The sequence below is a fragment of the Tiliqua scincoides genome, chromosome 4 (genome assembly GCF_035046505.1).
Source record: "Tiliqua scincoides isolate rTilSci1 chromosome 4, rTilSci1.hap2, whole genome shotgun sequence".
Classification (NCBI taxonomy): domain Eukaryota; kingdom Metazoa; phylum Chordata; class Lepidosauria; order Squamata; family Scincidae; genus Tiliqua; species Tiliqua scincoides.
The window spans coordinates 88,420,427-88,434,059 of record NC_089824.1 but is presented as its reverse complement, the minus strand read 5'-3'; positions in this window follow the sequence as shown (position 1 = coordinate 88,434,059).

Below are 13,633 nucleotides of genomic sequence, written 5' to 3'. Positions count from 1 at the left end.
ATGGTGCTGATGGTGAGAGTGTAGGTGAGCCTCAGGCCAGATCCCTTGGACATGATTCAGTGTACCTTAGAGGAACAAGGATACAGTTTTCCTAAAGTTCTATATGTGTTTGACATTCCTCAGCATCAGCCCTTTGGTCAGAACAGCATAGTGCAACTGGTGAGGGCTGCTAAAGGTGAGCTATTCATCTGTTGAGGTACTTCAGGCCAAACCCTTCGCCGGCACAGTTGACATGAGTCTGAAAAACGGAACGTATTTCAGTGAAACAAGATTTCAACCAGATTAGCCATAAACCACCTGTTGTAGTCAAGATTGCAATCCAAAAGGCTTTCCTGGGTGTAAGGAGTGAGCCCTATTGACCAATGGGTCCCTACTTCTGGGTAGATATGCATGGGAGTGTGCTGTGAATCCTCCTTTGTGCAACTGTACTGCTCCAAAGTCAGGCAAAGCAATGTTCTTTGACAGGTAAAAGGACTTCTGACAACTCAGTTTCCCAAAGTTCCAAAAAGGCAACATTTATTTCAGGTATATGTAAACACTTGGGATTTTTTTCTGGCAGCATAAATCTCTTTGTTGAGATTCCCTGATAAAGATTCTACCAAAAGAACACACAGAGGAAGATTTTGTGTTTTTTTTTCATATCCTCAGACCTTTCAGATTGAACCTTATGAAAACAGCATGCAGGGCTGGGCTGTTTACACCTTACAGTCCAATCCTAACCCCCACTGGTATGCAGTATTCAGGCCTCCTGTGCAGCAGCCACTATACCCTGTGCACCAGTAGGGAACGAGTCCAGCCATGACAGATCAGTAAAGAAAAATTTTACTTACTTCTCTAACTCTTGCCTATGGGCTACTAAAATCTACACTGACTGTTTTGCTGGCATAGATCTGTTTCTCATGAGAGGCATGTCAGGCCCATGATGGGCCAAGATTTGGCATCCACCAGTGCCATCAAGGTCTACTCTCTTCCACCCTGATCTGCCCCCATCCTGGACTGATCGCTGCTCTAATCTGCTCCCAGCACCAGCAGAGCACTATCAGTGGCATATGACCTTCTTGCCTTTACACGAGTAGCAGCGCAGACAGGGAGAGAGGCTGCTGTGATGGCTTACTGTATAGTATGCTGGTGAACCTTGGAGTCTGCCAGCATACTGCAGTTAGGATTGGTCCATTATGTACATATCACTGTATTATCCCGCTGCCACTTATCCCTATGTGACTCATCCTTCTCCTGCCACTTGCTCCTCCACCAAGTTGTCTGGGCCTCCTCAGGGAGGTCTGCCTCATGGCTTCAGACTCAGTCATAACCATGATTCCATACATCTTCTTACATAGCTGATGCCTTCATCCAATCTGCTGTTCTTTCTTGCGTATCCCTTTTCCATATTTCTTTTACATTGCCATAACCTTTAGGTATACATGAATTCCATCCTCCTTTGAGTACAGATTGCAGATTGCTAGCTTTTTCCTCGACATCTCTTATTATGTGTATTATAATTGGACAGGCCAAAGATTGCACTAGATGTGGCTAAAATATTCCAAGAGATCATAGGCATTTTCTCAACAAAACTCACAAATGGCCTGCCAATTTCCATATTTAATGTCTTCTTGTTCAGAAATTAGCCTTGATGTTTGCGAGCCCTTTGAACTTACCAACCACTCATTTTCATCTTGAGGACCCCTTTTTCCTTATCCTTGTTGGTCCCTTATTCAACATTGTGTTTCAGAAAATGCCATCCCCTTATCACCTTTCCAGTGCTTTTCCACCCAGGTAGCTGCCATTCACTCTTCCACCAAACATACAATGAATAACCTCATGTGCCCTTCTATTCTTTCATCATTCCAGCATGACAACTCTCACATCTTTCTCTTTAGCTGTAACCTCTTCCTCAAGTTTTTAAAATCTCTGTCTTCTTGTAGATATCTTGACTCTTGCCAACTCGAATGCAAGTGTTCAAATGTGCTTCTCTCTTCTCATTCTTCCTTATTGCCATTAGTGCTGCTGATGCCACTTCCAAACAGTTTCATATCCCTAGTGTTAACTTTGGCCAGTTGACATTGATTTTTTGTTGGGAGTCTAAAAGAGTAGGGATGGGATCAGGTCCAGTTTCATATGACGATCAAGGGGCCAGGGGTGGAAGATGTAGTCCAAAACAGATGTGTACTGGTATCAGCTTAGGCAGAAAAGCATCCAATAGGCTGATAGGTACTGAACAAGGCAGGCTGGGGGAGGCTTAGGGCAGGGCAAGGCAAGTCCAGCCTGTGTTGCTACCCAATCAGATGCATTAATCATATTGAAACCTGGAGCAAATGTTTTAAAGGCTTTATTGTCTCCTTAGGTCACCAGGGCTGAATAGCATTGGCTCCTGTGATAGGAGTACTGCTGTAATACATTAGAGATTATTTATTTTATTTTTATTTATTTTATAGATTTATATCCCATCTTTCTATCCAATGAGGACACTCAAGGTGGCTCACAATTAAAAACATAAAATATACATATATAAAAGGCATTAAAAACAATAAAACACAGCTGGGAGTAAGGGGGCTGGGCCCCGCTGCCAAAATCCTCCACTTTAAAATTTCTAGCTCTCAGACATCAAACCTAACATAGGTATGCTTATAAAATTCTTCCTAGACTTCTTGATTAGCTGGTCTGCTTTCTGAAGTGGAACGAATGCATTAGAAATTCTGCATTGTTGCATTATTAAATTCAGAATTTCTTTTCCACATATTACAGAAGCATGCCTAAAACAAAATAGTCTTAAAATAAGTATGACTTTAATCCTCAGTCCTTCCTGATTAATGTCATAGAAACTTGCATTTCCATAGCATGTTCAAGTGTCCAAGGCACTTCTCATATATCATCTTGATTGGATGGAATCATCCAATTGGATGATAAAGGATGTGTTGAGAAGTGCTACTGACAGACCTGGTGTTGTCGTCATTCCCCATCCCTCCGCTGCAGCCAGCAGAGTCACCACAACCAGAAATACTACCACCACACTTGCTGTGGCCATGCCTGTCTGGCCACCAAACTTGCTACTCACAGGAAAGCAACTATTACACCTATTGTTGTGCAGTTTGTCTTTGTCATGTGTAGGCAAATCTCTTCACAGACTTGCTGACCTTCCAAGAAGGCTCTGGCATCGTGAAGTTTCTGAAGGAGGCACATCAGTACAAGCTTTCCAGAACTTTGTCACACTAGCTGCAAGTTTACTTTGTTGACATATCTGGACGAGGAAACGCTGTTGTCAGCTTTTTGATGTCAGGAATAAATGTGCAGAGGGACAAATAAGCAAGAGAAGAGAAATAAGCAACTCTGCAAGGCATTTTGAAAGCTAAAAATACAAGACATCATAAATAGTCATAAACTTGAAAAGCACTCTGGTCTATTCAATGCCACCCTTAGGACAAATAAACTGTAAACCCATTGCGGGGTGGCATGGGAGGAGTGTAATAAAGCTGCTTGGTTGAAGGTATAAGCAAGCCATTACTGAGAAAAAGGTATATATCAGATTTATAGATAGTCCATGGAATTCCCAGTCTCACCAGAAAGTAAACTGGAACCCTCTCACCAGAATCATATTCTTCACAAGTTAGGGGCACTTCATATGTTGCACAAACCCGTACAGCTGCACATATGTTGCACACATTCATACAGACAACTGCAGTTTGCCTACATTTCAAAGGAGCAGGGGGATGTCTTGGCTCTTCTGTAAAAGCGAATGGTACAAACAAGCTCAAAGAAAACGCTTCAGACTGGCTCGGTTTGTTAGGACACCAATTGTCCTCAAAAGTGCAGGTTTGTCTGCTTCATTGGGTTACCTCTGTAGTTTACTTCAACCCAAACCTACACAACTTATGAACTACCAAGCCAGTTACGTCCACTAGCAAGGTATTGTTGTGGCTTGCCAGATGCTCAACAACTTTGCTGCTCTTGCTGTTCCAGGGAAAGAGAAAAAGCTAAACGTTTTATGAAGCCCTGTTGTGCCGCCAAATTTTGTATTTCTGAGCAAGAAATACAACTCCTTGACACTGGATGCGGTGATGTCATCCAACCTAGATGCCTTCCACTTGGCCCAGATGGTCCTAGATGCCCAGCGTGGCTTTTGCGCCCAACCACAGTCTTTGTGGAATTAACTAGCCCTCTCTCCCTACCACTAGGAGAGAGGGTTACAGCTGTGAGCAGCTGAATGTCAAAAATGGTTTACAATTTGTCAGGGTCCCTGATATAATACTTAAATGTGCCTGAGTGTCAATGGCCAATTCGCTGATGTCACGTGCCAGCAGCCCAATGTCAGCTGCTGTAGATGAGGCTCCAGTTCTAAAGGAGTGCAGGCCATAGACCTTGCTTTGCAACCCTAGATCAACCAAAGCTCTGCGGCACAAGACCCTAAACTGGAAAAAGTTACCAGGGTAACGTCAGGATGAGCCACCAGATAGGACCCGAGGGTCATCACGAGGCACAAAGTCAGGTTTGCTGCCTGTTCAAGCTGTATTCTGTAGCCCATGCCCTTCTGAGCTGTCTTAATGATTGAGGTTAATACCATTTCAGCCACGATAACAACATCATGGAGCTTGAGGGTCCTACCAGATCCATCCCTTGCCAAGGCATACAAAATCTCAATGGGGTGGAAGGCATTAAAAAATATAAAACTGCTAATTGTCTTGAAAACCAGAGCCTCATAGGTTTGGAAGCATAGTGCCTCCAAATGCCTGACCAGTTTAATCAGAAGCCCTGGGGTGATAGGCTCTCATCAGTCTGGGGCTGGGGGGTATTTCTGTGTAAGACCCTTCACCAGCTTTCTATCATTAAAGTTCATGATGGCTTCAGCAAACCCAAGGGCACTGGCACAGCAGGCCAGGGCTACTAGGTATACAGTCAGAGACCACTTAACAACTGGATCTCTTAGAAGTACAAAAGGAATAATACTTAAGTATTATGGAAATGGGAATTATGAGCATAAGTATTATTACCTGAGGTAAGTACAGGTCTGCCCTATAAGATACAAACTACCCCACCTTACTGTGGGAGCTCTGTTGGGCAGCAGGTGCAAACGCAGACCAAATTATATCTTGCACCCTAAAACCTCAGATCCATAACCCACAGGGGTATGGATTGGGGTCTTGCCATGCCCCTGGCGCCAACTGATGGAAGCGCTCCACCAGAAAATGCGACAGGGCATCAGCTATGCCAGGGGAAATATTGAAATGGAGACCCACCTGAAATTTGCTCGTGACCTTCCTAGCGGGTCCTGACCCACAGTTTGAAAAACACTGGGCTATGCCATTATAAGTCCTGGCATGTGTCTTGCAAGAAAAAAGGCATTGTTTGAAGCACTGCAAGATGAAACTCTAACTAATCACCTTGCATGTGGTGGTTTAAAGGTTTGCTGGTTGACAACCAACTCTACTGCCTGGTTGTCATGCAATAAATGCACCATGGCTTGGCAAATTTCCTCTGCCCACAGGTGCACCACCACCACCACCACCAGTGGGAAATGTTCCACAGGTCATATCTCTGGTGTTTCTATCCTCAACCAGTGCATTGGGCCATGGAGCTGAGCACCACTTGCCCCTGAAATAAATGCTAAACCCATAGCTACCAGTTATGTAGGACTGAACTGCAGCTCTGCTTAAAGCTGCTGCCCTGTCTGCCAACAGGATACCTGTATTACAAAATTCCAGGAATTGTAGCCAGGTGCACATGTCCTCCCATGTCTCCCAAGGTACACACAGACAATAATGGTGTTTTCTCCACCCCATCATGCTTCTTATAGCCTCCGAAAGAAGATCCCTACAGGGGCCATTACCCTGCAAGCAGAGTAAATGCCTAACAAACAGCTGCAGGTCCCTAAGGAACCTAATGAGCCTTGATTCCTGCTTTAAGCAGGTCCTACACCTGCCTGATTACCACCAAGGGCAGCAGTATTCGCCTTCAGTGGCAAGCTGGATTCCCAGAAAGGTAAGGGTGGTAGCAGGACCCTCTGTCCGGTCAGAGGGGCCAAGGGGAAGAAGTGCGGGAATCCTACAGCCCTTGTCCAAAGCTTGCAACAGTAACTTGCAAATTCTTTATCAGCGTAGCCCTGCAAGTGTGCCACCAGCGCAGGCAATATGAATCATGGTGGGTCCCCGTCTGGGAGTGGTATTCTCCACCCTTCCTGCCCTGGCCTGCCTACTGCCTCTGTCCCTGTTTCAATCTTGATGGTTTGGACTGCAGAGATTGCATGCTTGCTTTACACTGGACTCATGCGTGGGAGAAGGTGAAGTCTGCCCTGCTACATTTTCCTGTCAAAACAAACCAGTAGCAGGAGGGTGAGGGTTGACCCATCGCCCCTCAGCCGCACCTGCGGCCTGGGCTGAGGCATTCCTTGAAATTAATGCCCACTCCTGGGTTGATTGTCCAAATTAGCTTAAGTCAGGATAATGATGTGGACACCAGGTTTGTCCTGGGGGATGCGCCAAATGAAGGCAGGAACATGCAGTGCTTGTAATCTAAAGTGTTACACAAAAGCAAGCCCAGGTATACCTGTATATTCCTTCAATATTCTAAATGTGTCTAAATATTGAATAACGTGGCCACTTTGGCTGGCTGCATCAGTACAACTGCTGCAGCATATATAATCCATTGAACCAATTGTTCCAATTCTTGTCCATTCTCAATTTGTGGATCAGTTGTGGGCCTGGTGCTACTTTAAACACTGGTTTGGGTTTTACGCAAAAGCTGAATAGGTCAACACATTTTTGCCCCACCCAATCCCTTCCTTACTACCAGAGCTAAGTGGCCTCCAAAAGGGAGGGCAACATCCCCATAATAGATATGTGGTCTGCCACTGATCCCACATGCGGAGGTTTGGGGAAAGAAAACCACAGATTATTTTGCTTCGTTCTTCAGGTACTGGCAGCTCAACCACCATTCAATCCTTCTGCACCGAAAAAGGCACCATAAGAATTCTAGCCATGAGGAGTAAACTCATAGGGGATGCCAGAAACTGGGGAGGCCCCCTTGAAAGGGAGGGCAGTGGTCACTGCAGACCCTGGCAAAGGTGCCCCTGTTCTTTGATTTGCAGCAGCTGGTTGCTCTGGACCTGGTATTGAATGTCCCTGGTATTGAATGCATTGAATTTGCATTGGAGGGGGGGGGGGGTTGCCAGTGCTGCAGCAGACAAATTAACTCCATCCCTCTCAACCCAGCCACTGACCCAAGCTGTGCTATCCCCCTATCTGCTTTCACCCGCTAACCCAGTGGGCATTGGTTCTGTAACTCCTGGTGCAGGCTGAATATGCTGAGACATGTTCATTTCCTGGTCACCCCTCAGGGTCAGCCCACCCTGAGCCAGGCTGAGTTGTATAGCTGTGTGATCTCACTTGCTGTGCGCGGGTGCTGGTGTTCGCACTGAATTTCCAGGTGCAGGCTGGGTCTGCTGAGGTTCACCCTGTTCCTGGGTCCTAGCAAGTGCTGACAACAGCCTGGTTATGGTTTGTTGGTCCTGGACAATCCAGGACAGACACTGTTGGAGCTGTAAGTGCTGGCACTGTGTGTGCTGGTGCAACCTGTGCTTGTGGGTGTTTACTTGGTCCACAGTTGCTGCAGGGGCAGAAAGAGGTTTGAACTGGAGGCTGCTGCTCACTTGGCTTCTCCAAGGCTGTCATTCTGAAAGAAAGAATCTGCATTCAGTTTGCCCCGCTGTCCTTCTGATTAGATGTCTGACTGGGTGGGGGACCAGCTGAAGCGTGGCCCACATCCCCAAGTCCAGTCTCTCAATGCTCTCCCTTTCTCCAGTGCTTCCACATGGTCAACTAGTGCTCTGAGAGCCTAATCCTGTGCATGTCCACTTATGGAGCTTACTCCCAGGAAAGTGCGGACAAGACTGCAGCCTCAGCCTAGGAGCATCTTCCTCCTCATCTGAAAAAGAAATAGAAGTAGGGGCTGGGGGGTGCTTTCTTATTCCTCTGGGACATGGTTGTCTATAAGCAGTATGAAAATTACTGAGCTATATTTTGAGACAGAACCCCCTGCACCAGTCACCACCCCCTCCAAGCTGCCTCCCACTGCCTACCCCCAAGCCACAAGTAATAGAGAAAAAAGGGGGGAGAGGGGGGTTGAAAGGCAAAGGGGGAGGAGACTTGTCTGAGCCCTCAAGGGTGAGAAGTGATGGGGGGGTGCCCCATGTCCATGCTGGCCTGCTGATCCTCTCCTGGGAGCCCTTCTCCCTCTTCACGCCATGCTGCCCATGTGCCTCCAGGCGCCTCAGGCAGGACCATGACCGCTCACTGCCTTCCCCCCAACTGCTCAAATGGGAGACCAGTGGAGAAGCTCCCGGCCATGCGCTGGTGCAGCCCGGGAGAGAGTGCTGCCATCTGCTGCCCCCCCCCCCGCAAGCACCTGAACAGGAGGCAGCCGGGGAAGCCCAGGCTGCTCGCACACGTCCAGGCAAGCGGCTGGGCGGGAAAGCAGGCAGGAGCACTGCTGCTCGCTGCCCTCCCCATGGCAGCCCCAATGCAGGGCCCGGCGGGGAAGCTCAGGGCGAGCCAGTGAGGCCGCAGCATGTGCATCCTCTTCAGGGAGCGGTGGGCATGAGCTCTGCTTTGGATCACCATTTGCTCCCAACTGAGGGGTCTCAGGTCACAGCGCCCACGTGGCCCCGCTCCCAATTAGCCCCCAACCAACCAGCTAAGGGATAGCCCTGCTGTGCCTCGTGAGTGGGCGGACACAAACACCAGTGGTGAGTTAACTCATGTGCTTTTACCCAGTGCCCGTACCAGGTTGTTGGGGGCCTGGGGCAAAGTCTTGCATTGAAGCCCATTGGCACTCCCACCTGCCCTACAATGTTGCATTGGAAAGACCTTGTGCGGCCATCATTCCAACTGGGTGAGCCGCAGGGAGGTTCCAGACAGGAGGCAGAGAAGGGTCAATGTTTGCTAAACACGCTAAGGCTTTCACGGCTGGAATCCATACTTAACAGTTTTGGGGTCTGGGTGCCGTGGTCTAGCTTTCTTTACTTAATGAGCCTAAACCGATCCTAAAGGGAGGGGGGGCTAACTATCATCAACACTAAAACTAAGTTAAAAAACTGAAAACTAAAATTAACAACTGAAACCAAAACCAAGTTAGAAACTCTAAAAACCAAAAACACACTTGAAGCTGAAATAACTAAGGATTAAAACTGAAACTAGACATCAAATAAAACTGGAGACTAAAAAGACTGGAATAAGAAGCTAAAAACTGAAACCTGATGTTTCACTCACAGCTTTGGTGAGCTTCCTCAGAGGCCCCATTTTTCTCAGGCACGCACTGGAACTTGGGACTGTTCTTATACAGGCTGTAACTGATTGCCCATTGAATTAGAGAACATTGTTGTCAGTTTAAGAATATAAGAACAGCCCCACTGGATCAGGCCATAGGCCCACCTAGTCCAGCTTCCTGTATCTCACAGCGGCCCACCAAATGCTCCAGGGAGCACACCAGATTAGAAGAGACCTGCTTGCTGGTGCCCTCCCTTGAATCTGGCATTCTGACATAGCCCATTTCTAAAATCAGGAGATTGCACAGACACATCATGGCTTGTAACCCGTAATGGATTTTTCCTCCAGAAACTTGTCCAATCCCCTTTTAAAGGCATATAGGCCAGATGCCATCACCACATCCTGTGGCAAGGATTTCCACAGACTGACCACACGCTGAGTAAAGAAATTTTTTTTTGTCTGTCCTAATCCTCCCAACACTCAATTTTAGTGGATGTCCCCTGGTTCTGGTGTTATGTGAGAGTGTAAACAGCATCTCTCTATCCACTATATCCTTCCCATGCATAATTTTGTATGTCTTTTAAGCTGGCTCCTTACTCTCTGAGTAGCATTTTTGGGGCTGGTAGCCATGCGTTATTAACTCTCATTTTTTCTTCTTTCCTATTCAGATTGTTTTGATGCTTATATATTTCAATTGCTTCTCTATACATATGTGCCTGGTAAGGTATAATATTAGACAACAACTCAGTGTGTTCAAAATCCACTTTATGTCATGTTGTCACTGAGTGTTCTGCAACTGCTGATTTTTCAATCTGTTTTAAGTGACAGTGTCTTTCATGTTAATGTTAATGTTTGCTTTTGCATCCGAGCGGGGGAGAGGTGGGAGTGGGCTCTCTTGCCCATCTCTGAAGGAATCAATGATCATTGGATGAAAGATGCGTGGTCTGATTTGTTTCTTTGGACGAGTGAGGGCAGGAGGAGGAGCCCAAGAGGGGTTTTGCTTTGGAATTGGGTGGAGAAACCCAGGGAAAAACAAGGCAGGGAAGTGGGGGAGGACAGGAAGTTTCATAGCAATCACAGTTTTCAACCGCATGGCTGCTATGAGCTGTGTTACTTGGGAGAAAGTAGTTCCATTGAATGACAGGTGCAAATGTGACTACTTCTGAGTAGAGCTGCAAAGGATTGGGTTGTCCTGCTAAGCTTTGCAGCTGCTGCGCTTGACCCTCCTCCCTCTCACCGCTTATGTCCCTGCTCTATTGCAATCCATCCTACTCTGTCCCCCTTTTATAGATAGGATAAGGACAGCAGGGGATTGTTTAAAGAGAACTCTGACACACACACACACACACACACACACACACACACACACACACACACACACACACACCCTGGCAGCAGATCTGTTTTTTTTTTCCATGGTGGTCTTTTTAAAGGGGACGACTCGAGTCTTTACTTGAGTCATGAAAATGCACCGGGCAACTTGGAAAGTGCCCCGTTATGACTCGTTTTCGAGTCGAGTCACAGGGGTGGAGACTCATGACTCGAGGCAAGTCGTGCCTGACTTGCCCATCCCTGGTCATTATTAATTCCAAACCCAAAAAATGGATGAGAGAAAGCCTATCTACCTTTGCCTATATTAGAGCATTTGTAAAAAAAAAAAAAACACACACAAAAAACTCCTCCGCAAAATTACTCATGCCTCATCAAGATGCAAACAAAAAGTGGCATCTAGCATTTAAATTATCTAGCAGAATAAGAGAAGGCACAAATATAATTTTAAAGGGCATGGCATTGATTGTGGAGGGACTTTTAAGTAACATTTGCCCTCTCTCCACACCTGGGCCATGGCACTTCTAATGAGGTGATCTCTAGAAGACATTAAAGCTTTCCCTTTTTATTGTGCCAATTTCATATGGCCTTGAGGACCTCTTGATCGTTTTAGTGTCAAGAGGACACGATCTTGAGCTTCTTTCTTTGTCGTTGGAGACTGGATTGCGTTGGCCAACCTTTGGGCTTCAGGGACATTTTGTTCTATTAAATTTCAAGCTAATTAAGCTGTCAGTTAATGATTGAAATTGTGGTGGAGAAGAAGACTATTTAGCATTGCCTGTAAATGTCTGCTGTCGCCACACAAAAGCCGCAGACTTTCTGCCTGATACCACAGGTAAGTAAAGAGTAGCACAATCAATAGTTCAATGTGCCAGGGCACCATCATTCCTTGCTTTATAAGCCACTACAAGTATCTTTAAATCAATTCCGCCTTTGACAAGAAGTCAATGCTCATGGTTTAGGACTCATTTGGTCTTTATAAAGGTTACGTTTACAGGGTGCCATGGAAGTAGAAGTCTGTACAAACTGAGGTTTATGAACCACAGGAAACAGCTGGGAAACTGGAAGCAAGAAACCTTGCTAATCGGTAGCCTGTTTCTATAAGGAGGAAGACAGAGCACTTTTTCACTTCTGAGAGAAACACACTGTGGACTGATGGACTTCTCATTTTAAAAAAATCTAGGGACAGGGTGCATTTGTACTGCATCTTCTGATGCTGTCTTCTCCAGGCCTTAAAGCAAAACCAGACGTGTACAAACAGATAACTGGACCCAAAACGTGAATTCTCCTGTTCATAGTGCATAACCCAGGCTAGATTCACAGTCTGTTGCTTTTCTTCTGCTACAGTGGAAGGACAGAGATGGATGAGGGACCACCATGGCCTGGAAGGTCTGGTGTGCATACCCGACAGCAGCATTTCTCAAAGTGTGCTTCTCAGAACCCTGGGGCTCTCCGAGACCCCTTCAGGGGCACAAGGTAAGAACTGCGCCATTCCCAGATGTTGCTCTTAAGTCCTCATCAATGTCCCCTTCCTGTGTTTGCTTGTTCATTCATCCAGTCTCTCCTCCCTTGGTGTACATCCCATGCATTTCCTTTGGCCTTCCAGTTGCTCACAACGGCTCCTGCAGAGCTCGGCCCGGTGATGCAATGCTCAAGCACAAAAGTTCTGAGTGTCAGTAACATAGCTGGAGGGGATTCAAAAAACTAATTTTTGCAGGGCACTTCACTGTGGTGTGCCAGTTGCCCCTCCCCTCCCCTTTCAAGCATTTCCCCCATTTTGTTCTAGTGGCCCAGAATGGCTCTGAAGGGGAGAGGGAGTGAGGCATCCTACAAAAATTAGTGTTTTGCACCCCCCCCCCAGTTGTGCTACTGCTGAGGGGCCCAACAGTTGCCTCCAAAAGGCCAAGCCATTCATCTCTATCATGGCCTGGTCCCCTGTGGTAGAATCCAGGGTGAGCACTTGACGAGGACGGGGAAGTATCTCCTTAGGCTGCTACTGAGGGTGAATCCATGTACAGAGAATTATGAAATATGTTTTAAAATAGTCTTATTCTGTTTAGCTGGTGTGTGCATGCGTTTTCTAAGCATTGTGGAACAGATGCTGAAAACATGTTTGAGCTGTGAATATGATTGGGCTGTGATGCTCCTTCCACCAGTTGAAGGTGCCTAAAGGATTGGGCTTTTAGTCTACGCCCTGCTGTGCTTGTTTTCTAAATTCAAGAAATTGTTTAGATAGGGAAGCACTGAAAAATGTAGCATACATGTATACTTGCAGCGAAGTGGTATAGTCTGTTCTAGCACCTCATGTTCTCAGTCTACTGCATGTATACATTGGTGCTTTACAGCTTCCTTTCCTAAGTGCAATTTATGTTTTTATACTGCACTTATGTCACCATTGGTGACAAAAAATGGTGACAAAAAGAATTAAGAGATAGCATCTGACAGTATATCTTTATGAGGTAAATACTCTGAACCTCCTTGATCATCATATAGCCTTTCTATTAATATTAATTACCTTAGGTCTGCATCTGCTGCTGTTGTTGTTGTTGTAGTATCTGTATTATATGCCAATAAAGGTCTGTTTGAGTTTGGGTTTACTGCACTTAAAGACAGGGCTGCACAAAATTTTTGCGATGTATGATTTTCAGTGCAAAAATGGCCTTTGCAAAGGCTGTAAATACTCTTCCCACCTATTGTTATCCTGAACAGCTGCTGGTTTTTGTTTCTTGTTTATTTGGAAGGACATTCATGCACATTTTTCTTTAGACTCATTGCAGTGAGTTTTTATACATGCTGATGCACATTGAAAGGTGTTAAGAAAAAGCTCTTGCTGTGCACTAATATGCAGCTATAAAACCAGTTGAGGAATTCAAAGAATCCTTTTTAAGCCCTTTGCTGTGTACCAGTGCCAATGCAAATAAACCTTAAAAGACTTCCTTTTAAGCTCACCTGCTTTGTGCTGATGGACATATATGCCCGGTTTAAAAAAAACAAAACATCTCCCTTGTGACTTTTATTTTTATACCTTTCAGTTGTCACCCCCCCCCTTTGTC